The sequence below is a fragment of the Passer domesticus genome, chromosome 5 (assembly GCF_036417665.1).
Source record: "Passer domesticus isolate bPasDom1 chromosome 5, bPasDom1.hap1, whole genome shotgun sequence".
NCBI classification, from domain to species: Eukaryota; Metazoa; Chordata; class Aves; order Passeriformes; family Passeridae; genus Passer; species Passer domesticus.
Window position 1 is genome coordinate 15,269,263 of NC_087478.1, and position 24,381 is coordinate 15,293,643.

At 36.2% G+C, this 24,381-nt stretch overlaps 1 long non-coding RNA gene across 3 annotated transcripts in view; it reads left to right on the plus strand.

The window, feature by feature from the left end:
• The first annotated feature begins 1,420 nt into the window (after positions 1 to 1,420).
• LOC135301752 (uncharacterized) overlaps positions 1,421 to 24,381 on the plus strand; it is a 44,432-nt gene continuing 21,471 nt past the window's right edge. For 2 of the 3 annotated variants that reach the window (XR_010363480.1, XR_010363482.1), the window contains exons 1-2: positions 1,880 to 2,173; positions 6,176 to 6,285. This is a non-coding gene — a long non-coding RNA (uncharacterized LOC135301752). Of the gene's footprint in view, positions 1,514 to 1,879; positions 2,174 to 6,175; positions 6,286 to 24,381 lie in introns of those variants that run through there. The other variant, XR_010363481.1, reaches the window with a different exon arrangement.

Here is a 24,381-nt window from a genome sequence, read left to right on the forward strand (position 1 = left end):
TCCTTCTCCATTGTTCCTGAGAAATCCCATCTGGAGTACTGTGTCCAGCTCTGGTGTCCTCAGCACAGGAAATACCTACTGGAGCAAGTTCAGCATAGGGCACAAAAATGATCACAGGGCTGCAGGACCTCTGCTATGAGGCCAGGCCGAGGGAGCTACATTTGTTCAGCTGGCAGGAAGAAAGGCTCCAGGGAAATCTTATTGCCAACCTTCAATAATTCTAGAGGTTTTAAACTAAAGGCGGGTAAATTCAGACTGCATATAAGGAAGAGAGTTTATGTAGGGGTGATGAAACACTGGAAGAAGTTGATTTACCAGTAAGATGGTAAATGCCCCATCCCTGGAAACATTCAAGGTTAAGTTGGATGGAGCTCTGGGAAATCTGATCTAGTTGAAGATGTCATTACTCATTGCAGAGGAATTGAATTAAATGACCTTTAAAGGTCTCTCCCAACCCAAACTCTTCTATGATTTTATGACTATGAACTAATATTTTTCTGAGATCCACATGTTTAAAAAAAGCAGGGAGGAGAGTAAATGAAAGGATAACCACTGGTAACTAATGGCCTTTACAAACACTAGCTCTGCTCTGATAAGAAACTACTATGATGCCTAGCCAGCCACAAAATTCCACCTTTAGCCATTTTGATGGCAGAACATAATCATTTCAAGTTCTCCATATATGGAGTACAACTCTCTGTTAACTTGAAATGAACTTGTATTTCTTCACTGATACTCAGGAAGTTAAAAGGTCTAAGTATTACTATTATTATAGAAAAGGAAGCATAAAATAAGTGTCTTTCTGATATCTGCATTTGAAGGATTTAATTACCTGCTTTTGGTCATATTTGCATGCCTTATGTAACCATAAGTTCTTTAGATTTCCTGGAAGAAAAAAAAAATCACTGTAACATACAGTAAAAGAAAAAATAAATTTATATTGAAAAATGTAGTATATAAAGCAAAAATAGGTGAAATAAGTCACGGATTTTTACCTGGTCTATATTTTTGTTGATTGAGCTGAGGATCTAAGTGTAGGTCTCTTAAAGCCATAAAATTTAGGAGAAAAAAAGCCCTTCTATGCTTCTACAACGCTTCTAGATTCTGTGCAGAAGACTCTTAATGCACTTTAGAGTCTACCTCTATCAAGTCGTAGGAAAACCAGGATGACAGTTTGTAAAGGCACACTGCAGGCTCTGGAGTTAGGTATTTGATGCAGAAAAATCTCCTCAAATTCTCAAGAAGGTTCTGTTGTTGAGAGGGAAATAATAAATTTGAAGATAAGCCTACACTGTGTTTTTTTAAACAACTAATTATGAGTCAGTCTTGTCCTTTAAGGAAAAGAATAACATGGTGTTTAATGCACCCTCCCCAAAGAGTCGTGAAGCAAGACTCATGTTTGACTCATTTTCTCTGGTGTAGCTTAACTCCACAAATTCTACCTCTCCAGGCAGTATCATAATCTCTAGGACTGCTAGTTACTGGCTGTGTAGAAGGGAATGAAGGAAGAGAGGTACTTCAGACCTTATCTCAGGGGTATTTCAGTGTGCATAAAACTATAAAATAACTGTGGGGAAGGGAGGGAGAGGGAGAGGGAGAGGGAGAGGGAGAGGGAGAGGGAGAGGGAGAGGGAGAGGGAGAGGGAGAGGGAGAGGGAGAGGGAGAGGGAGAGGGAGAGGGAGAGGGAGAGGGAGAGGAGAGACTCCCTACTTTGTCAGTAAAGGCATTTATTCAGGGAAAATATTTGTAAATTGCATGCCTATTTTAACCTTTTATAATCTTGCTAAACGTGTGCCAATTACTATTAACTCTGATGTATGACAACTATGGCACTATGAAATGGAACCAGTGAATAATAAATTTCTTACAGATGATGAAACTACCTTTTTATGAGTTCGTTGAACAGCAGTACTAAAATTGCAGAGGGAAACGAGTACAGCATCTTCTGACAAGCAAGATTATAAAGAAGCAGCTGCCCACCTTTATATCAAAGATATTTATTGTGTAGTATACCAGAAATACTTGCTAATTCTGCTATTTTCCACAAATATGAGTCTCCTATTATTTAGCACAGTGGAAAAATACATGCCTACATGCTCTACAGTGGCATATCTATGACGAAGAATTGAATCAGAACACCAGCAACCAAAGAAAAAATGTGACTCACAATATGGTATGTGTTTACACCTCATGAGACACTTTGATGTAGGGGCCCCCAGTGTATCAGTTTTTGAAACACAAGACAGTATTTTTGCAGAGCAGTGTGACATTCAGCTATATCAGCTTTTAGGGGCACTTCAGTGCTCTGCCTGTTAGACCCACACTAAGCCAAAATTATCTTTGGCATAACTGATTAATTGTACTATATTTAGTGTTTATCTCAGTTATGCCAATGAAGGGAGAAGCAAGTCTTGCTGCTGCAGGACATAGAAAAATCCAATATTTTTGAGAAGAAATAGGCCTAAAGAGTTTTCCAAATCTGCACATGAAGGGAAAAGGGAAATAATAGACTTTAAAGTAAAAAGTTTCAGGAAGAGCAGATCTCTATTGGTTTTATTTTCTGGTTTTGTTTTTGTCTCCTAGACCAACCCATAATACTGACCCCAAATTTTCTCAGGAAAAGAATTTTATGATGCTTCACATCACTGCCCCTAAGCAGCACCTTTATGTCCGTGGTGCCTCCTGGGCATTTAAACTCAGCTTCCTCTCCTTGCCCCAAAGCACCCTTCACAGTGTTCTGGTCTGTCACCTGGGAAGGAGTCAGAGCTGTACCATGGCTGTGTCTGACTTTCCTGAATGCTGATTGATCTGACAACTGCAGGTTCCACTTGCTCAGTCACTTGCTTCCAGTGGGGATTGACAATGGCCAAGTTTTCTCTGCCTTCCTCTCAAGTTAAACCTCTCTTATCCCCTTACAGAATGTATTCACCTCTGTTTAAAATTTAAATGGAAATCACAAGTTAGACTGACAGGTAGGCAATGTGATCATGCGACAGGTGGGCAAAAATACTACACAACTCAGTACAAAAGGAGTCAAGAGTTAATTCGGCAGTTTGTAATTTCTGTTTTGAATGATTTTCATCATTTCACTGTATCTTATGGCACAAATAGTGATTCTAGATGCTGGAGTTCTAGAGGACTCCTAATCTGGGCTACTTTTGTATTACAAGATCGTTCTTTTAAGCAGACAAATTGAATTAAGTTCTTTACAAAGGAGAAGGAGAGAAAGAGAAGGTCATGTACTGTAAGACTATACAAGGCTTGCAAAAATGCTTAAACAGATTTGGAAAATTTTTAAAGAGATTACAGCTTGTTGATCAAATTTGATAAAAGCTCTGTTTGATTTGTTGACTATAAGCAGTGCCTGGGGATATCTTTACGTAATAGTCCATTTCAGGTTGTGGAAATTCAGTTTATCAGATCTTCTAGAAAATAGATTTTAAATAATCAGTTTTGAGGACCTGCCAACTCTCTCTTTTGTACTGTGTACGCACCACCTAGTTTTGGCTTTTGGTCCATCCTCTTTCTGGCAGTCCTTTCTATGATACAAAGAGATTAACAAACTGTCAAAGCAGGAAACAAAAAAGTTTGTTCTTTTTAAAAAAAAAATAAAAATTTATCTTTCAATATAAAATTCTTATTTAGGCTTCTTTATCCTCTTTGAAATAGGCATAAAACCTATCAAAATGTATATCAGGCAATGAAAGAAAGAAAATTTTCCAGCCCGTCTGCAAAACAGTGCACTGAGTAAGACATGCCACTATGATGTCTCCTTTTTTTTGGTTATCAGATGTTACAAAGTTAAGAATGTAAATACAGTCTATATGTTGCATTGTTAGATATTTTACACATTCAGAATTATTTTAATGCAATGAAAGAACTATAAAACCATATTATGATCAGAACCGATTTCCAGTGCTGAAATCAGCGAATTAGGTGACCCTGGATCACTCGGAAATAATCTGAAATATCTCTAATTTAAAACCTATTGAAATTCTGTTAGTGTTTTGTAATTAACCTCTCTTGAAAGTATGAAAACTAATCTCATTGTCTTTTGTTCTAATCCAGTGCAGAGATGTCACCCTTCTCACTTAGATTACCACCTTCTTTATCAATACCTATTCAATGTATTCCCATAAAACAGGTTAGTAACTACCTTATACATGGCCAAACTCATTTAACAATTTAAAAAACCTTTCCAGGGTCATTCAATGATTAAAGACTGGACTTTGACAGACAGTTTCTTTGTGTAGCTAAGTGGCTACACTTACTCACCAACCTTAAATTCTATTACCCATTTACTGTTGGCTTTTCAGTGACAGCCAGTCACACTATTTCTAGTTTCAGACAAATAATTGCAGTTGGAATTACCTGATAGGGTGTGTTGGGAACCTCCTCTTCCACAGCTCAGGTCTTCTATGGCCATCTTTTAGACATGATTTCATAGAATCATAGAAGGTTGGAAAAGACCTCTGACTCAGTCTTGCAGTCTCTCCTATAAGGAGGCTGAGTGTCTATTCCTGACAGACAATTTACACTACATTGAGTATATGTACACATATATATACACGTCTATGTACACATATATATACGTCTGTCCACACAAAGAACAGACACACAGAGCACTCTCATGAGCACAGAGAACAATGGCTCATCCTGCTTTTAGCTTTGGGTGAGCAGGAAGTCTGTCAGAAGAAAGATTTGCAAGATTCAGGGCAGATACTGAGCTCATCTGCCCAGCCTGACCAGTCGCAGTTTCTGGATCCCAGCCTTCTCAGATGCTGGCACATCCACACACCCCCTTAATCCTGATCCACTCCCTGCTGGCTTGTTCTGCTTGATTCACTCCAGTTGACACCACAGACCCATACACGCACATGGTCATGGGGTGGAGAGCCTTCTCCTAGAAAACAACAAAGGAAATTTGACAAGGAGACGTGACAGACAGGAGTGATCAGGGTGAGGGCATGGCCAGGAAGTGTCCTGACCAGCTCATGCTTACCTGCAAATGGACTCTCCCATTTGCTTACATCCTCTATTTCCCACACTTGTTTCTTCCCAAATCACATAAATACTTACCTTTTCCCCACCTTTGTTTCCTCCTTGAAACATGCCTTAATAAATTCTGTGTAATTGTAATGTGTTCTTTCACCACACTGTATCCCATACCCCTCAGCAGGAAGTTCCTTTAGTTTTAAAGGTGATACAGGGATCTGGGCCTAATGATTAATTGTGAAGGGTTTCACATATGAACAATGAGCCTGAGGCTCTGCTAGGACTATCCTGGGAGTGTGACAGACAAGATACTTACTCCTTGGAAGTTGTAATTTGTATTCCCTGTCTGGCATTTTGCTGGTGTTCACACTTGGCTTATGCAGATAAACTTGATGGGTTGATGGTTCCCTGGCAATGGGCATGGGAGCAGACACAGCACATTCTCTGCATCCCAGATTTTGAAATCCAGAACCTCTGTCTGCCACTGTTCATTAGAGCACCCTGCAAAATACCTAAAATCCTGATTTCCTTTGTTGGCCGTATTAGGCACCTAATTTGGAAGACATTGTCCCATCCAGTCTTTGCACTTGTGTTGTCTGGTGGACAGGAAAATAGAGAATAGAGAAAACAACCAAACAAAGCCCCAAAAGACTATGTCTGAACCACCTCCTTTTGTAAGGTAAAGTAATTTTACTGGGGAGATATTTCTGTTCTTGCCATGCACATCCTATTTCTCATCTAAGAAGTTCCTATGTACTTTTCATCAAATAATGCTTTTCATCTGTTAGCATATTCCAAGTCTAGTTATGTTATCTCTAATTTGGCAGGTGAGGAGACTGCTAGAGCAGTAAGAGAGAACACTTCTAGAAGTTTATAAGCACTCCTTCCTTCTACTCTTGTGGATCCTAAAATCCAAATGGCACATGATAGTAGTTACATTAGGGTGATTTTGTTGTGGAAGAGAGAGAGAAATCATGTCTCTTATGTCTTCTATGCAGCCAAAGCAAGATTTAGGTATTTTTTGCAGTCTAAGGATTTGATTTCATTCTGATAAAGTCCACCACCCCCATACCCTCTACCTGCTCACCCTCCCACCCTGAGAAATAGGAAGGTACTGAGGTTCCCACTTCATGTGACATTTTCTATCTTTTAAGGGTTTGTGTTTTGGGGTTTTTTTTAGATACTATTGACAGAGAAGTCTGGACTAGGAGAGTTTACCTGCATGTGCAAGGGGATGAAAAGGGAGAGGAAAATGGTGCCACTCTTTTCTATCACAAATATGGAAAATAGGTAAGTTCATTCTTTTCCCCTTTGTTGAAGATGCCACTCTCTTAATGATGTATTCAAACTGATAAAATAGCAATTGAAGAAAAGATTTGCCATCCCTCCTACCATCCAAATTTAAAAAAAAAGTGATATATTTAATATAAACACTGTTAACCCTTCTTTCTGTGGTTTAACTTTTCTGCTAAAGAATTTAAAAGCTTATGTCTATAAAAAGGAGGACTACTGGATTACAAAATGGGATTTTCTTGTATACAGCCAATTTAATCCCACTTCCCTGAGGAGCAGGAACAGAAGTCCATATCATAAAATTTGCAGTTTCAACACTGTTTTAATGTGGATAGGAGTTGCTTCAGACCAAGACAAAAGACCACGCATAAAACTGCACACTGTACAGACAGAATCAACATATTCGATTAATTAGTTCCTTTTCTGACTTTTTGAGTACAAATTTGTCTCTGATGCCTAGTTTTGGAAGTCTGGAATGCAGACATATACCTCTGAGCCAGTTGTCTAGACTCTTTTTATTATGAATGTTGGGAAGTGGGAACTTTTAGAGTGTAATTAATATGACCCAGTTTAAGTGTCTTCCTCATGATAAGAGGAATAATAACTCAGAATTGCCTTTTTTTATGTTGACTATAAAAAGACTTCAGAGACATAGCTTAGGTGTTGGTGTTTACCTGGGTAGATGTACAACACAAGTCAGATGAAACCTCTCCCAAATGTCTTCTTAAAATCAAAATGTTTTCCACACATGTAGCATATAAGTATTTCTTGCTTTAATAACTCAAACCATTATTTTTTTTAAAAAGTGAATCTGATCCAAGTGAAGATGGGATCGTGTCTCTACTTATTATGCTGGAATGCATGAAACAAGTTTGATATAAAATAAACTAGCTTTTCAGCAATTCATACAGAAGTGCTATTTAAAATATGCTAGCCAGGATGAACACACAGGAAGTTTAATTAGGTATCTCTTAGACTAGGAAGTTTGATGAAGTTTAAAAAAAAAGAAATTGAATAGGAAGTGGAGGTTTTAAACTCTCAAATTTTACAGTTTTCAAGTAGGTCTAGCTAGAATGTCATCCCAATATTGCATAGTAACTTAAAAAAATTGAAACAGAAAGTCTGTGAAGAAGCAGATGCTAGAAGCTGAGGACTTGACAAGACATTGGGCATTGCATTGGACATGTGTGCAAACCCCAGATTATCTTCCTTGGAATCTGCCATTTTGTAACTCTTCAGACTAAGACAATATTTGGAACAATAGCACTCAAAATGAAAACACCAGAAAATAAACACTAAGTTTCTTGGTTTTATTTTTATGAAGACAAATAAGCAAGCCAATACTTTGTTATGTAAGTCTAGAGAGTCTGGAACTATAATTCTAAAACTGAATACCTCCATTCCTATCTATTAGTTATAGTTATTAACTATAACTATAGTTATTAACTGTATTTTCTTTTGAGTGGAATATTTTGTTGCTGAGCAACACGTGCAAAAACAACCCAACTATCAACAATACCTCCATGGTTCCATGCATATCAAGGTCACGCAGAAGACATCATATTATTTTGAAAAGGTGTGCGTGCTCTGCTTGTACAGTGTTCTGTTCTGAGGCTTCATGTACCCAGAACTGAGCTGGCAAGGAACTTCAACAATTGCACTTGCTTTGCAGCTGTTCTTTGGAACAGTTTTTGGAACACGTTTTAGAAAGTCCCGTATTTATGTCCAGTCTCCTCTTTGCTTATGTTTCTTAAATATCAGGCTTCTGAAGTCTGTTTCTGTAGAGCACTTAATTTAATGGAGTATGAATTCTCCTGAAGCGTTAAGGATTTAAGCTGCAATTATCACAGGCTGAATGCTGTTTTTCAAAATCCATTTTCCAATTGGCTGGTTGGAATTTCGATAGTGATATTACCATATTCATGCCTAAGTCCCCCATGGAGCACTTATGTCACTGCTAGCCATTTCTTTATCATTTTTAGTTAATGCAACAGTGTTCTGTACACATATTACTTGTTTAAAATTCACACAATTTAGAGGATATTTTCCTAAAGCCAAGGCTACAGGACCCACAGAATTGTCATAATGTTTTCCTTTGCTTTTATTCCAAAACCTATCTCATGTTCTGGGAGAGATATAACCACTTAGATGCTGGCAGACACTACCAGTTCAGCTATCCACCTTGCCCTTTCCCACTGCCCCATGATTTCTTTTTTTCAGGTGTCATATCCTCTACAGAGGGGCCAGCATTCAGGATGACTCATGGAGACTATAGAAGAAATTATCACACCAAAATCTCTCAAAACATATATAAAAGGTCTATGCAGAAAGGCCAGTTTCCAAAGCACACTTCCTTACCTTGTCCTTAGAATCAGGTGGTGAAATGGAAACATTTTTGTCAGATGTTAAATGGATGCTGACAAACCAGATACATCTGTCAGAATACCAGCTCACTAAAATATGATATTTGACTGAAAGAATATTTGAACTTGAAATCTGCTGTATCATCCACTTGACTAAAGGAGATGAAGATCCAGCCAATACCAGGTCTTCACGTCCAGTAAAGATATCAGACCATGCTCTTACACACAAGAAACTATAAGCTCCAACTTTACATTTAGAAAAAAAAAATCACTTTCTTATTAATAGTCATTAATTAACTGTAACTTAATTTGCATATATTAAAGTACCTTTGAATTAAGCCATATCTTTGTTTCAGATGTGAAAATCTAAGATTTTATTTTTAACCCTTTTGACAGTTGCAGTATTTAATATCCAAATAATGAACAGTGCTTTCCTCTGTGGAGTTGAGATTTTGTTGTGATTTCATAAAAGAATTAGATTTAATTAGATTTTAACTATAGCGGGCCTTTCTTTGTGAGTAAAGTACACAACAATGTGTTAACTGTCTGACAATGTATCCAGCTCTTAATGACTTCTGCTAGCAGTTTGTTAGCATCTTAAAGAGCCCAGTGTTTGACCAGACACATGTGTGCAGTTCTGAAGAGATTCTGGTGTGTGACCAATAATTGCTAAAAAAAGTTTCACACATTTAGATGCAAACCACACTGTTCTGCTATTAGATAGGAAGAATACAGATAGAAATCCTTCCAATGTCATAAGGTGTCCTTGCTGATGGTGAACTTCAGTTTAAAAGGCAATTCTATGCTTTATCTCTGTGGTGCTTTTGCAATTTGTAAGGTCTTTCTTCTTTTGAAAGATGAAAATCCACTAGACCTCTGAAAATCTCCATTTTCCAGGGTGGAAGCCCACAATATTTTTCCAATGTACTTAGGACATGGAAATTCTGATTAGTACCTATTTTTTTTTTAATTTTTTAATAAATAATGTGAAAATTACTACAAATTTTCCTCCTCTAAATACCTTTTAAATATTACTTGGGGATACAAATTTGTAGAGGAAATCTTTGTATTCATTCTTGTGTAATCTGTGCAGACAGTATGATACAGCAGCAGATATTTCTAAATAAATAAAATGTTTCAGACATTCTATAGCAAGAACTTGATGACCTGATAAATTCCAGTTTTGTTAATATACTTAAGAAAAAATAACACTGCAGAAGTATGTGAAATGACTCCTCTCAGCACGAACCTTAGTACCTATGTCTACATTCATATCCATGACTATGACAATTCATTAAAAGCTGAAAAGAAGTAATGAATGTGATAGTTTTGTTAGAGAGAAATTAGGCTATTTCAGACAATTTGCTGGTAAAACAAGGAAAAGAATTAAATTTCATTAGTCTGGCACAGAACACTCTCTTAACTTGTTTTGTAAGATAGCAAAAAATTCCTAAATTAATATTATCAAGACATCTGCATCTGTCAGTATTTGATTTTCAGAAATACATGTCTGTTTTTCTGCTCAAGTTCTTTTTTTTTAAACAGTTTTACTCTTTTCTCATTCACTGCTCTTTCTTGATTGCCCTTCTGAATGTACCACACTCTCCTTAAAAGTGGAAAGAATTGTGGTTTCTTTCTCTTCATTTGAGAAAATCACATACAGTTCTCATAAGACACAGAAAACTTTAGTAATGGCAGGTTTGCATAACTTTTCATTTAGGAGAAAATTCCTATGAGTCTTTCATCTCCAGTTCCAAAATCTCTGTATAGTGACTGGGTAGGGTTTTTTTTATTGCTATCTGTCTTTCATTGCTTTGAATTTGTACAGCACAACAATTAATACAAGCTATTCTCATGAGGCAGTTATTTCTACATATAATAATAATTACAATCTGTCAAAGTCCAATATGTGGAATCTTGCTTTGTAGAAGAAATATGTGAAATTACTTTAATCTTTTCTTTGAAGACATATTTATATTTAGAATCTAAGATTCTTTTGTCTTTTCCTTTCTATTGAACTCAATAAAAGAACTTTACTAGGAAGAAATTTCATTACAGTATCAATATCAGTTTACAAATAAGTCTCATTTGTAAACTGGCTGATGTTACTGACACACAAATCTGAAAATACTTTTTTGATCAGCTTGGAAAAAAGAGATCTCTCAGAAAGATTTCTCAATGTATATTCTGCATTCTGAAAATCTGATGCAGTAAAGATCTTCTGATTTTATCTTCAGCTTGCGCGTGGTCTGGAAAGTGTAGTATGTAAATAAGTAACTTATATGGGCACTCAGTAGGTACAACATAAAAATTATTACATTCCTGAAATATCAGCTGTTAAATAGGAAGATATTTCTTATCTTCCTCTCAGAAGGAAATATGTTTGAGTGTGGGACATGGGAAAATTTACTCACACAGCCTACTCTTAATTTCATCTTATTTTAGTCTCAAAATATTTCTATAAAGTGTTTTCACATGATTCCAAATAATCTATTTTTGGTGTAAAATTAAAGATAAACATTACAATAAGATTTTAAAAACTGAGGAAAAAGTTCAGACAACATGGAAAAATATTTGATTTCTAGTTCAAGTAAGTATTTCCCTTTAAGAAAAAGTTAGATCTTCTTTTATTTAGTTTTGACTATGGAAAAACTCTGATTTTCCCCAAATAAATAAAAAAATCCATGTCTTTCTAATTAAATTGTAAAAAAAAAAAAGGTCTGTAAAAGAAATGAAAATGTGTCAGTCCTATAATAGGCTAGAGAATAGAACAGACATTTAGGTAATAGGGTCTGTTTTCAGCTCCCTGTTTTGTCCAAGAAATTTAAAGAGTCCAATACTGATTGTCCTATGATACTGATCAGAATCTAACTGCAAATTTCAGATCTCCTTTAGTAATAGTATTTCAAGCAAGTTGAGTATTGTTTGAATTCTCCAGAGTATCTCGCAATCTTTCAGTAGACTGGAAAACAAAAACAAAACCAATACTAATCCAAATTCAGTAGTGCTTTTGCCTTGAGACTTTTACTTTTATGTATTGGAGTATTTTATTTTTATTAGTCAGCACGTACTGGCATCAACCAAAACAGAGGAAAATATTTTTTCAGTATCTATATTGTGAAACCTTCAACTCTTTTGCCACCCAGTAATCAGTACAGTCAAGAACATCCTGAGTCTTGTTCCCTGCAATAAAACCCCATGTTTTCTCTGTTAAATCAACAAGCAAGTAGGAAGAAGGCTTTGAAGCATTTACCTGGTTACTGTTGCTTAGGAAACAAGCAGCTCAGTATTAACAGATATTCATCACAGAAGGACCACATAACTAGTGAAAGACAAGGTGGCCTCATACGCATTTTCAACAAAATCAACACTTGGATCATTCACTAAGTATAATCCTTTGGGCTCTTATCGCCACTCAATGAAAACTTCAGGAATAATAGAGTAGGTAGTGCTGTTATACTACCCAATAATGCTGTGGAAAATAATGCAATAAGTTACTTACTGATTTCAATTTTAGTGAAAATAATGGCACTTGAAATAGGTGGTTTAAGTGCAAGGAGCATTTTTTCCTAGTTATTTTGAGCTAGCTGACACTAGGAATATTGTATACCCTCTGAAAAACAGGTGGACTTTTTTCAGTGTATGCAAAACTGTAGATAATTGCTTTTCAAAGTTGGTTCCAATGCCCTCTTCCTACTTTGAAAGTAGGAATATCACACACTCCATGCTGCTGTATCCCCTGATCTTACCCACAAGCTCTCAGAGGTTTGTTAGCCACTCAAAGAAATATTTATATATAAGTTTATTTTTTTTTTTGTTTGATTGATTAATTTCAGTGAATGCCAGACAATTGTTTACTTTTGGTTGATGATGTGTGAGATCATGTTCAGATCTTCTCCTTGCTCATGTTAGAAGCCGTAATAAAACCAAGGTACAACCTGATAATGGAGATTTGCCATATATGAGTAAGGATATTATGAAGGCTGCTTTAGAAGTGCCAGATTACACTATAAATCTTAAAAAAAGGGATTGAAAATATACACAGATAAACTATGAAGCTATTGTTTTCTAAGATAATCTTTACCAATTCTATGCAGAGTGTTGGGCACCATGCTGACGAGCATTGCATTCTTTTAGATGTTAAGCACCGTTTTCAGTGGTCCTTATCATATGGGTGAACAATGCCACAGACACTCTTAGAGACTCGTTTCCTCTTACCAATCTCACCTGAGAAGCCAAGAAGTTTTTCTAGAAAAATGTCTTTTCAAAACTCAAAACTGCTACTGTATCCTTTCTTTGTTGTACACTGAAGGTGACTTCATTTCCTGCCTTCTCTCACTCCTCTTGGAGCTGCTTGGTTTGCCATTTTGTCAATGTCCTATCTACCTACTTGGACAGAAAATGCTTGTTAGGACATATGCTTATTCTGTGAATTTTAATTACCTGTCCCCCTTTATCTTCTTTGCTTCCTTTTTTATTCTTAACCCCTCTTTTTTTTTTTTTTTTAAATACAAAAAAAACAATGAAACAAATGAAAACCCAAAAACCTCCCACCCCCTAAAAAAACCCCAACCAACCAACCAACCAACCAACCAAACAAAAAACACCTATGGAAAAACCTGTAAACCCCAAATCAGTAGAAATTTGGTGAGATTAACTGTTTTTTTTGGGTTTTTTTTTCTATATATGCATACAGAAAAATACATTATCAGATGCATGATGTACTACTAAACAAAACCCAAGCAACTCAAATATATATTTCTAAGAGACTAGGGTAACATATAATCTTTTTTGTTCCTATTAAACAATACCAGATGAAAATTTCTAAAACGATGTGCTGCGTAGAAGATACTCAACAGACAGGAAATGCAACAAATTGTTACAATCTGTCAAACATGAAAATAGCTACTTTTACAAAGAACGTCCAGCAACCATATTTCTCTGCTATTTACCTTAACCCTCTATCTTTACAATAATATATACATGTATATAATTTGAGGACCAGGTGACTGTTTAACTTTACTAAATCTTTTGTGATTCCTTAATTGAAAGCAACCTAATTAAGAAACATTATTGGATATGAAACATTTATGCTGCTTGACAAAGAATAATTTACTGACTTAAACTACAAAACATGAAATTGTCATAGACTGGTTTGAGCAATACTACCTGCTCTTCTTTTCTTGTCTTAAAATAAGGGTCATATTTGCTTATTGGCCATGGGGTTACAGCTACGTTTCTTAATTTTAAATATCTTGTTACCTGATGGTGTCATTCCTCTGTAGGTTGCAAGGGGTTGAAAGAAATCAAGGAGAAGGCTTATTTGCACAGGGGAGTTATTGTGTTCTAAGGTGGACTGTGAATGCACAGTGCACCATCAGTTCCATTTCTTATTTTCAGGAAGGAGGATTTGACTTGTATTTGTAACAGAAGTCCTTAGAGCACTCTGAATATTGTAGGTATCTCTGGGATTCCTAACACATCAGTAGCTTGCATAAATATTCCGGTGAGATGACTAAACATCCTTCAGTAAGACTGTGTTGTCACTTGCAAATACAGACCTCACTCACCTTTTCTAACTGATATCACCCTAATGAAAGCAAATATGGTATCTGGAAGCATGTGATGGAAAGTAAACATACTTAAACAGCATTGGATACATCTGAGTTTCCTTCTAAAAATACCATGTGAAACACTCCAAAGCTGCCTTGTGGCACTACCACAGGTAGAAATTTGGATAACAATCATCCTAGACTGTCCTGCAGTGTCTATGTATTGTTTTCTGTGAGGCAGACTTGAATTTTCTGAGAAATGTATGGCTTCTGATTTAGAATATTGAAATAATCCATCATTATTTAAAAACAAATCTCTGTAATGCAGAATTAGAGTCAGCAAACTTTTGTTGCACTCACAATGGTTTTCAAAATTAATCCATCTTTTCTGATAAGTCAGTAGCATACCCAATAGCTGTTTGATAGCTGTCTACCTGTGATAACAGCTGACCCACTGTACTGTGATGCTAACTATAGAAACCCAATTTTGGTTGAATAGTAAGCCTCCTGAAGCATTTGAAGACTACAGAAATTCCCTCAGTATAATTAGCAGATAAGAACTGTGTGATGCATCCTTTAGGCTGAACACTAACAATTGCACATAAACTACATAATAGCCCTTTGGTGAGAGAAAGATGCAGTAAACTTTTCTTTCTCTGTCTTTCTGCAGAGACTCTCAAATAAACATCTCTGAGGATAATGTTTTATCATTTTTCACCCAGACACAGGTTACAGCCTCTTTCCATAATTTGTTCCAGTGCTTGACTACTGTCATTGTGCAGATTGTTCCTAATGTTTGGAATTTCCCTTGCAGCAATTTGTGCCTACTGGCTTCTCTTGTACCTGCCAGAAGAGCTTGACTTAGTCTTCTTGTTCTTATACAAGGTAGCTGTAAGTAACAATAACATCCTCATAACGTGTTCTTAAGACTGAACAAATCCAGTTCCCACTGGCAACCTTCCTGACAGCTGTCCATGGAATTCAAACCTGTGTGTCAAAAACTTTCTTGTACTGAGGACCCAACCTAGATACAGTAATCTTGATGTGATCAGTAGTGTTCTTTAGAGGGAAATAAATCACATCCTTCAATCTATAGCTCATATTCATGCTAATATGGTACAGTATGTGCTTGATCACCTTCACTATAACTCTTGTCTTGAGTTCCACCTGATTCTTTTCTGGAAAGCCATTCCCTAACCAGTAAGTCACCAAACAGTATTGTTATTCAAGTTTACTCCATCCCAAATGCAGGACTTGTCACTTGCCTTGTTGGTCACAAGGATTTTGGCCACTCATTTCTCCACCTGTCATTTTTTTACAGTGGGTGGTGCACCCATGACACTGAGCGTTCTCTTATGCTTCTGAAATGTCCAAGCCAGGCCTTCATTGTTAAAAACAGAGGTAAAGACCATTTTCTAGGTGTTCTGTCACTAAGCTCAATGCCTCAGATTTTCCATAGCCTTCCTTTTGTTTGCTTTTAGAAATCCTTTTTTGGCTTTTCATCTCACTCTATTTCAGCTTCATCTGAACATTGTTTTTCTTAACTCCTTCCTGGCATGTGTAGGTTCTTCCCAAGAAGCACATCCCTTCTTCCTCTTTCTGTATATATTGGAGTTTTTTAATTGGTTTTTTAATACTTCAGTTCAATTAATCAGTACTGCAGTACTGGTCTACTATGATTGCTTGACTTTCTGTACACCAAAATGGACCATTCTTGTGCTTTGAAGAGCTTTCGCAGAATATCAGCCAGATCTTCCAAGCTTCTTTTTTCTTCAGAGAAGTTTCCAGTAATATGCTTTCAAGCCTATCCCTGAGTAAGCTGAAATCTTCTTTCCTAAAGTCCATGGTTGTGATACTCATATTCATCTTGCTCACTTCTGTTAGGGAATTAATGTCCTCTATCTTGGGAGCATTTTCTTCCTGCTGTCAAATTTGCTGTTTACCTTTTGAACCTATGAAAGGAAGATTCAGTCCTTCCTTAATCATGTACTGAAAGTCCAATAGCCTTCTCATGACAGCTTCCAGATCATTATCTTGTGTCAAAAAATAAACCTGGATGCTCTCCAGACATCTGCATTGCTTGTGCTCTCCAGTATTGTCCTTCTAGGATATGTCAGCATGATAAAACCCTTTGTGAGAGCCATGGCTTGTAGCAGAAAAGCTTCCTGTAGCAAAGTGTACCACAGTGTCACACAGTCCAGGCTGCTATATCCCCTGATCCTTGCCCACAAGCTCTCAGAGGTTTGTTAGCCACTCCAAAGAACAGGTCAGTTCACTTAATCTGCTGCTTGGTATAGACAATCACTCCATCCTCCTCATCTTCCTGGACAGACCGTCCTAATGAGAAAAATCATACATCCAACAGATTGATGCATGGACCTAACTACAGATCTCTTGAAGGGATGAAAAATTTTCCATTCAAGTCACGTGATCTAGACAAATAGGATCCTATGTTTTATTTCTATTCTGCTGAGCATAAGATAAACTTTTTATATTGTATAACAGTAAACCAGATGTCCTGTTATTTTTGCTCAGTTTTGTGACATTTGTAATAAAAGTTTCAACTCTTCAGGTCATACTTATTTGTGCATGTGTGTGAAAGAACCTCTCACTGGGACTGAGAAAATTCACCATTTCAATTAGACTGGTGTGTTAGAAGACATGTGAGATAATATAACAATATTAGTGCCATGGTTTAACTGCAGCTAGCAACCAAGTGCATGCAGATGTTCATTCACTTCCCTTTCCTCTCCCTCCCAGGAACTGAGAGAAGAATTGAGAAAAAAAAGAAAATAAAACTCTTGGATTGATGTAAGGACAGTTTAATAATAGGAAAAAAAGAGAAAAGCTACAGCACAGTGTTTAGAAATGCTTGCATAAGACAAATGATTAATACACTCTAGCACAGGAAATAAAAAAGGAATTAAGGTTGTAATAATTTATTGCAGTTCACTGGGAGCATTTTTAGTGCTTAAATACATTTCTGTTTCAAGATTAATTGAATTATGATTACACTAATCTATTCCAGTCAGGGCTTTCCTGTGAGTCCATGGCCATTTAAGGGAAAATTAACATGTTTGTTTAAAACTACCACATTAGGAGTATAAAAGTTTATGTGCAAGTTTTCTTTTCCTCATGCAGCAAAGAATAGATAATTGTTGATAAAATTTTGACAAGAGTTAATGAAATTTTTATGAGTTTCTAATTTGAAGTATATTAATGTGTCACAGTGGAAGTGCTCTTTAAATATTAAATTTCTGAAAATGTATTCAAAAGCGTATGGTACATCTAAAAATAATTTTATCATCCAAAGTTAACGAGGAAGTTGTGTGCTATGGCACTCTAATTGTGATGTGTACTGTACTTTCCAGCCCTACAAGAGACTTAGGCCCAACCAGGTATCATAGGAGACAACTCCCACTAAAAACCATCTGCAAAACGTGGCTTCTGAAGGGAAAGCCACAGGGAACAGCAGCAGGGAGCATTAAGCAGAAATGTGGTAACACTGAGCCACTATTGTGGTGGTTTCCTGAGAGCTTGCAGAACTTGTGTCTTTTCCTTTTTTGATTTAAGAAGATCACTTAATGTCCTGCCAGCCAAAAGAGAAAACTTCCAAGTGCATTGGACAACAGGGGAAAGAACTTTTAATTGATTAATGGGAAATGCTGCATCACCTGTGAGCAGTATTAAAATTTACAGTTTATAGAAAATAAGAAATATTTTAATACATCATAGGAATGTATCACAAGACAGATTATTCTTTTCCATCCTCACAAGATTGGCAGTTCTTATTCACATCTCTTTCAAACTTCTTGGTGCTTCTGCATTGTGCTGTAAAGAATATGCCTCATCAGAAAGGATTGCAAATTGAGTCAACCCTATATGATATTAGGACCAGTTTGCAGATAATTGAGAAGCTTATTTATACATATAAGAAATTTGTACAGAGGCAAACAGAAGAGGACAAAGGTGCAAATTCAATTAGTGGACTGTGAAGCTATGAGTATGTTTAGGAACTATCCATTCTTATGATTTTTATTGGGGAAAAAAGTGGAGGACTTATATTCTTTCTCACAGTGTTTTGGGAAGTTTGATTCTATCTAAGCAGAAAATATATTCTAGGCATACAGCCAAGATAGAGAATGGCAGAAGAGACAACCAAAAGGAAAATGCAGAGAGACTGTCAGAGTGCAGAGTCCAAGAGAGAGGAATTTAATTAGGTAGCAAGCCATTATGTAAACATTTAGATGGGATTGGTGGATATTCAGAATTTAGTTTCTCATCAAAAAGTGAATAGGAAGTGACAGTTAGACTACCAACAGCTGCTGAACGGGCAGCTAGAGATATGGAAAAAGCATCTAGATAGAGAAGATAAGCATTAAATTAGAAGTTAAAAAACAATAACTGGTATGGGAAGTATAATTGGTTTCTTAATATTTTTTTACTGCTTTTCAGCTGGGAGATGTTTTTCTTGGTGAAAAGAGATAGTGAAACTAGCATTCTCCAAAATGTTCTTTATTAAAGAAAAAATTTACAATATGTGTGGAAGACACATTACAAAACTTGTGATCAGACACAGAAAATAATAAGTTCATTCCAATTTAGCAACCATGATAAGCAAACAGTTGAAGTAAAGTAGGTATTTAACTGCTTTTGCTAGCAAATATTAGTACATATTCAGCACTTTTAAAGATATTTGGCTTTTAAGCAACTGGGGCATGGATTCATTGGAGCTTCCTACACATGCCAACATACAGTTTTTTACAACAGTAAACACTTCTGTCAAATGAATCTATGCCAGTGAGAAATTCTTCACCTAAAGTATGCAATTAAACCTCAAATTTTCTAAAACATATATTCTATGAATTAAAAATAGTAAAAATACTGATGTGCATTAAAAATGAATGTGCAGTATCAATCATGGAATAATTATTTGATCTTGCAGAACACTGATTTATTTATGGAGAAGAATGAGAAAAATCTCCCTGCCTTCTCTCAGTTTTTTTTCTTGATGACTGCATGTCTCATAATTTCATGGAAAGACAATGCATTATTTCCCTCACATTTATATTTCTACTATCTGATATTATAGTTTTTTAAATATACCTTGTAATGTTATTTACCTTGGTACCCAGATGCAGGATGTCTACTTATTCTGGGATTCTTGCAAATAAATCACTGTTTCAAGAGTGTGTGCTGCAAGGCCAGGTTTAACTGAAGCACCTAACATTTTTCAATTATGGAATGTCTCAATAACATTGATATGCAGGACAAAGATGTGTAAATTGATTTTCAGATTTAAAGGAGTAGATTATTGCTCCCCTACAGATGGCCTTCCATAAATCTTGAGAGACAGAATATCTATTAGAACAATCAAGATTTGAATAGACAAAACATATTTAACACCTAAAAATATGGCAATCCTTATATGAATAATGTTGTTTCAGTTTGTTAGTCTTCCTCACAAACTATGAAGAAGCTGAACAATATTTAAAAGTCCTCACAGTAAATGTCCCTAAATAACAATAAGCCTCCACCCTGTATTGATGTGGGACCAGTTCTCCCCAGGTGTAGAACTGGCCATTTTCCTTTGTTGAACCTCTCAAAATTACTCTGTCCAATTCTCCAGCTGGTCCAGATTCCTTTGAAAGGTAGCAAGAACTTCAAATGAATCAGCCATAATCCCTGTTCTCCATCTGGTGTCATCCATAAACTTGAGGGTGCAGTCTGTCCAATCATCCAGCTCATACCTGAGGATGTAAAACACTATTGGTCCTGGTATCAACCCCTGGGTGCACCATGAGTGACTGGTCTCCAGCTGCCCTTTGTGTTGATCACAATCCCTTGAGTTTGACAGTTCAGCCAGTTTTCAATCCACCTCGCTGTCAACTTCTCTTGCCCATACACAAATACATCTCTTTTTTTTTTTTTTTTTTCCCAACTTGTAGAACAAGGGGAACTGGAAAAATAAAAAATGTAAACATCTTTATATATGTACCATATGACACTGCAAATTTTAATTTTTTTTCCCACTGCCCAATATACTTTTTGTTTCCCACCTCACTCCTTCCCTTGTAATATCTGTTGAACAATGATGATTTTAACCACGCTGTCCTCTTTACACTGAATTTTGCAACCGGTTTTTCTTAGGTTGTAGAGTGAATATGTATCTCTGTTTAAGAATTTCTTTGATTCTTTGGTCTATAGTTATTTAATAAGGGAGTTCTTTTGCTAATTTAGATCAAGATATATAAAGACTGTTTGAGGTATACATTGTGAATTGCACATGTCAAAATGCATATAATGAGGAAGAACTGTAATTTAAATTATCCTGGTTTTGAGACTATTATTTAGCATTTTCTGGCAGAAAAGCATGAGGCATTTAACATCTTGAATAAATAATGCAGCATACTTCCTTTAAAACACACTGATCTATGTAAACAAACATTGCACTACCATGAAGAACTAGTACAAACCTGCTTTATTCCTTAGATAATCAGATATCTATGTATCAGAAAGAAAATTATCTGAATAACCATAAAATCCTATTGTGGATCCTTTCATAGTTTACACCTGTCATAATAACCCTAAATATTATTTTTTCTTTCCTCTTCTCCTTACTCCTTGGCAACACCCTTCTCACTACACTGGCATACAGACATGAAGGGATTTTCACGGTAGCAAAACACTTAGAGGTTGTTCTTCATGTGCTTATGAGTAAAACATGAAATAAAAACCAGCCAGATGGAATGCTTTGATTCTGTTAATTTCATTTATGGTCAATAAAGAAACGTTAGCTGGCTGAAGGATAAAGAAAGTAATTTTTATCTATCACCTAAAAAAGAAAAAAAAAATAAAAAGGACGAATTATCATTATGCTTGCAGTTTTGGATAGATTTTAAACACATATGTTAGCCCAACTTAAGACAGTTTCCTGGGAGACTGTTAAAAGGCCTATTTCAATCATTGGGAACTCTTGTGATACTGCAGCACTGGGAAATGTCACAGAACAAATGCATAGGACTGAAAGCATAAGAAGGTACTACTGAATAAGCTTTATGCAGGAATCAATAACCACAAACACCAGGAATGCATGTGCTGTAACTGCTACAGTACATTAATTACTTCTAACACTTGGATAAGGAATGAAAACAAAAGGGATACAGAGTAGGAATAGATTTAAACTCTTGGCTCTAAACAAGTAAGGATAAAAAAAAGAACTTCAGTTGTGCAGGTGCTAAAATTTAATGAGATAGGGGCACATACAACAAGAACAAAAGACACCAAGGATTCTTACAGAAGGAGATTTACTTTTTACTCTGCATTTTAGACCAATATTATATAATTATGTGTAGAGGAGAACCTGTAACAGGAATTGCAAAATCTTTTGAAGATCAGCTGAGAAAATATCAGTGAACCATAGAAGACAGACTGTCAGAAGACAGCTTTTAGAAAAGCTATTGTGCTCAAACTTATGTCCAACTAGAAGGGATATGTACAGCAAAAATGATCAATTAAATTAGTAATTAAAATTAATTGGTGATACTGGGGTGTAAAATTAATGTTGAAGGAACCAAGAAAAATAGCATATTTTAAGACATTAAGAAAAGGAAATGGTAGAAATAGCGGGATTTTTTTCTTTATTTTCCTTTTACATGACTAATAATTCTATTAAATTGTTGTTGTCACAACAAGAAAAGAAGCAAACACAGAAATCTAGGAAGACATGAAGATTTTGAAAGGTTTCTAGAAACAGGTTTTGTGAATGACATTCCTTTCTCTTTGAAATTCTAACTGGTTAAACTTTTTGAACAATTAGGCCCTTGTTGGATGACAAAGAATCAAACATTTTCAGTGAAAGTTGAATGAAATATTTTTCTTGGACTTGGTTTTGAACAGGAATATTAGTGCCTTATGTTTACTTATTTATTTGTTATTTTACTGAGATACTCCAAATATACCTCTGTCTTTACAATAATTGCAAATTATAATTGTAATAAAATGTCAGCAGGATTCAATTTTGCATGTATGAGTATAAATTTGCCTTTCCTTTCAAGTTTTATTCCCAAGACTTAGATAATAAATGGAGCATTTACTTTCATAATTCGAAGAAATACTACAAAATAAATGAGGTGTTGGCTAATCTATAATGTTTGGTATACAATTAATCATGACCAATATAAGAGAAGACTCTCACTATTTATGCTAAGTTTTGAGAAGCAAACCAAGAGAAGCATAACAACAGGATTAGAAAACCTCAGTTATTTCTGTGGAAAATGCTGTGTTGAAGAACATGTTATTATAAGCTAAGATATTTATTATTAAGGAAAAATTTAGACGAGAACTGACCTATGAGAACTGCCTGCAGTCTTGCTGAAATCGCATATAGCTAAAACTCTGTCAGTGTTTTAACCCTCTTTATAGGATAAACTATCTGTATGTAAGAGCTGCATGGGTTGAAACTTGGCTTTTTGCTCTATCAGGTGTATGGTAATTCTGTGGTAAAAACTACAATTTTCACTCAGGTTCTTATATCAGTTCCATCACAAACAACAGCTATTTTCTGTTGTCTGAAGTTGTTCATGATTGAGATATTAAAGAGATGTGAAATTCTACTCTTAATCTGACCCTCTTTCTGATGAGGTCAATCAGGATTGTGTATGAGCCACTTAAAGAAATGAGCCCTCATGGAGTGCTTTGGAAAATCATATAATTTCTCCATCATTCATGTACTTAACTAAGCCCTAAGGTATAATGAAGTAACACAGGGGTCAAGATAATCTAAATTCTGCCTAAGCTGAAGTAGCATCTTGTTTGTTTTCTAAATATATGAGAAGCCATTTTACCATATGGAAGAGAAGGGGAAAGATAGAGAGGACTGGTGAAGAGGAAATAATATTAGTATCCAGATAGACTGAAAAAAGAAGCTGTAAGTTTCTTTCCAGCTTGTGTTAACTCTGAGAAGGAGTTTTGAAAGAAATTAGAATCTGTTGAGTCCGACTCTTTGGCACAGTTTCAGATGGTAGCTCCCTCCACTCTCCTTGCCTAAAAGATGCATAAAGGTGAGTTCACCAGAAGGTCAGTCAGGAAACTCAATATAGCATTCTACTTTTATAGAGAAATATGTCCTACAAATACTTTAGAGTGGCTATCACTTGTTTATGAATTTGATGTGGAAAGTTGTGACTTTACCTGTAATAGATTTTTTTTTTTATGGTGCAAGCAATATTTTACATATTGTGTGAGTTGTGTGAGTACTTGATTTATTGCCCTCTTGTTTCTCATGACAAATTTAAAGTTGCACAGAGTATAGAATCATCTAATTATTTAGCTTGGAAAAGGCCTTTAAGATCATTGAGTCCAACTTTTAACCCAGCACTGCAAAGTCTACCACTAAACCATATTTCTAAGGGCCACATCTATCTACATGTCTTTTGAATACCTCCAGGGAGGGTGACTCAACCACTTACTTCCCTGAACAGCCTGTTCCAGTTTTTCCTCATATCCAATCTAAACCTCCCTTGTTGCAACTTGAAGTAATTTTATTTTGTCCTCTTCCTTGTTACTTGGCAGAAGAGACTGACCCCCACCTCACTACAACCTCCTTTCAGGCAGTTGTAGTGAACTATAAGAGCCCCTTGAGATTCTTTTCCTCCAGGTAAAACAATCCCAGCTCTCTCAGCTGTTCCTTATAAGACTTGAGCTTAAGATCCTTCACCAGCTTTGCTCTCCTTCTCTGGACTAACTCCAGCACCTCAATGTCCTTCTTGTACTGAGGGATCCAGAACTGAGCACAGGATTTCAGGTGTAGCCTCACCAGTGCTGAGTACAGGGGGGGCAATCCCTGCCCTGGTCCTGCTGGCCACACTATTTCTGATACAGACCAGAATGCCGGTGGCTCTTTTGGCCACCTGGGTGCACAATGGCTTCTGTTTAGTCAGCTGTGAACCACTACCTCTGGGTCTTTTCTCACTTGGCAGCTTTCCAGCCACTCTCCCCCAGGTCTATAGCATTTTATGGATTTGTTGTGATCACACTTGGCCTTGTTGAACTTTCTATATTTGTCCTTGGCCCACTGATCCAGTCTGTCCAGATCTCTTTGCAGAGCGTCTCTCCTGTCTAGCAAAACAACACCCCTGCCCAGCTTGGCATCATCTGCCAACTGGCTGAGGCAGCTC